We start from the raw sequence: 3,003 nt of genomic DNA, 5'->3' as shown, positions 1-3,003 counted from the left end.
CTAATGGGTTAAGTACGTTAACACTTATTTTATTGATTGAGGTATATTATAGCTCTCAACTCTAAGTTACCCACTCAGTGCCTATCGGTCATAGAGTCATTTTGCCTAATTTGGTTTTCTCAAGCCCAAATGGGCATCAAGCTAAATAGTTGCTATGAGATCAAGTCGGGTTTTTTCTATCTCTAGTTCAAACCCTTTAATTAGGCTACTCAAATCCTTAACTAGTCCAATTTTTTGTTAGCTAAATTTTCCTAGACTAGGTCCGTCTTTCTCAAGTAAAGACCAAGTCAAAAAGGCATGAATCAATATTTGCAACCATTAATTCTAAAATTAAAATATGAACAAGGCTAAATAATAAACACCCAATCATAAACAAGCATTAAATTAAATACCCATAAGGTTTACACACTAGGGTTGTGTGACAACCCTAATAAATATCTAGCTACTCATAGTAGAAAATAAAAAAAATAAAGAAGAAATACTAACTAAACTCATAATATAAAATTAAAATGATAAACTATGATGTTTTTATCCCAAAATGATCACAGATTTCCTAAAATGGAAAACTATAATGGTTATAGCTGCTAGAACTTCAAAACTTGACCTAAAAATGTGATTCCCGTCTATTTATAGTGGCTCAAAATTCACAGATAAAAATGCCCCTCGCGAGGTTCTGCGGCCGCACAATTCGATGTGCTCATTGATTGAGTTTGCAGGGGAGTGGATTCTACAGCTGCATAATTTGGTCTGTGGCTGCAATTTAGCTTCTGCGGCCGCACAATTTATGTGCGGTCCGCACTTCAGGCAAGTCTTCAGTCTTGGTCATTTGCACACTCTCTGAACTTTTTGAATTCTTGTCAGTGTGGACCATGTTCTGCAGCCGCACAAATTGTGTGCAATCCACACTTCTGCTTCAAGTACTACCGGGCTTTTTCATCAGTTCTGCGATTGTAGAGAGAATTCTGTGGTCCGCACTTGCTTCTACGGCCGTAAAAATACTTCTGCGGACCACACTTCTAGTATGTTGCGCCCCTTCTTGCCTTATGAGTTGGAACACTCCTTTCTGAGTCGAATTTCTTCATTTTAGCTCAAATCTCCAACATTCTCGCAATTTGCACACTTTCATTAATTTTGGGAACATAAATCAATTCTTTCGGACTAAAATAAAAGTAAAAAGGTACTAATAAGTGGTCAAAATTCACACTTATCAACTCCGCTAAACTTAAGTCTTTGCTTGTACTCAGGCAAATAGATTAGTTCCCACCTCCTCAAAGTGAAAGGCCATTCTAGGGAGTCAATGGTGATGCATTCATAGTTGGGACCAACAATTACCCACATTACTCATGCAGTATCAACAAGGAGACAAGTCAAATATTCATGCAGATATAGTTCTTATGTGACATTTGAGCTTCAAGAATTGACTTTACTCATCAAGGACTCTTGTTCTAATGTAGGTTATGGTGGACCCAAACTCTTCCTCCTCTACCTTCCATCAAGGACTCTTGTTCTATCATGTAGGTTATGATGAAGTCCTTTTTACTCATAAGATAATGAAGCACCGCATGGTCCATGTGGACAATAACTTTTGCACCCATAAAGTACGGGTGGAACTTCTCAATTGCCAACACAATAGCAAGGAACTCTTTTTCCATAATGGTATAGTTGACTATGACACTATTCATGGTCTTACTATCATAGTAAACCGGATGAAAAGTATTGTTAATACGTTTTTCCAAACCGGCCCCAACCGCTACATCACTTGCATCACATATGAGTTCAAAAGGCACACTCCAATTTGGAGCGGTAATGATGGGATTAGTTGTCAACTTGAGCTTCAACAATTCAAAATCTCTCATGCAATCATCATTGAAATTGAACTTGACATCTTTCTCAAGAAGCATGTACAACGGGTTCACCACTTTAGAGAAATCTTTGATAAAGTGTCGGTAAAAACTTGCATGACCTAAGAAACTCCGCACACCCTTCACTAAAGTTGGGGGTGAAAGCTTAGAAATCACCTCAATATTTGCCTTGTCAACTTCAATTCCATTCCTTGAGAATTTATGGACAAGGGCAATACCTTCCGCAACCATGAAATGACACTTCTCCCAATTGAGTACCAAATTGGTTTCTTCATATCTAGCCAACTTTTTGTCCAAAATTGCAAGACAATCATCAAAAGAATCCCCAACCACTGAGAAGTCATCCATAAAAACTTCAAGGTAGTCCTCCACCATGTCCGTGAAAATAGCCATCATACACCTTTGAAAAGTCGCCGGTGCATTGCACAAACCAAATGATATCCGCTTGAAAGAAAAAGTAACATAGGGACATGTAAAGGTTGCTTTCTCTTGATCTTCCGGAGCAATGAGAATTTAGTTGTAGCCCAAGTACCCATAAAGAAAATAATAGAAAGCACGGCTGTCCAATCTATCGAGCATTTGATCTAAGAAAGGAAGTGGGAAAGTGATCCTTCCTTATTACTTTATTAAGCTTGCGATAATCCGTACGCACCATCCAACCGGTTACCGTTCTTGTGCGAATCAATTCATTCTTGTCATTGGTGACTAGCATCATGTCCCCTTCTTTGGGACACATTGAACCGGAGAAGTCCATGAACTATCGGAGATGGGGTAGACAACCCCGGTATCCAACCATTTGATAATCTCCTTCTTAACAACTTCTTGCATAACCTCATTTAGTCTTCTTTGATGTTCAATAGATGGTTTAGTTCCATCCTCCAACTTGATCTTATGCATGCAAAAGACGCGGATTATACCCTGAATATCTTCCAAGGTCCACCTAGTAGCCTTCTTCCTCTTTTGTAGCACCGCCAATGTGGAATCTACCATCACATTAGTCAAACAAGAGGAAAGAATAATAGGTAAAGTAGAACAAGGGCCAAAATATTCATACCGAAGATGTGGAGGCAATGACTTCAACTCCAAGGTAGATGGCTTTTCAATGGAAGGCTATGTAGTAGGAGTCTTCCTCGTAGCAAGG

The sequence above is a fragment of the Nicotiana sylvestris genome, chromosome 2 (genome assembly GCF_000393655.2).
Source record: "Nicotiana sylvestris chromosome 2, ASM39365v2, whole genome shotgun sequence".
In the NCBI taxonomy this organism is placed as follows: Eukaryota; Viridiplantae; Streptophyta; class Magnoliopsida; order Solanales; family Solanaceae; genus Nicotiana; species Nicotiana sylvestris.
This window is presented reverse-complemented; position numbering follows the sequence as displayed.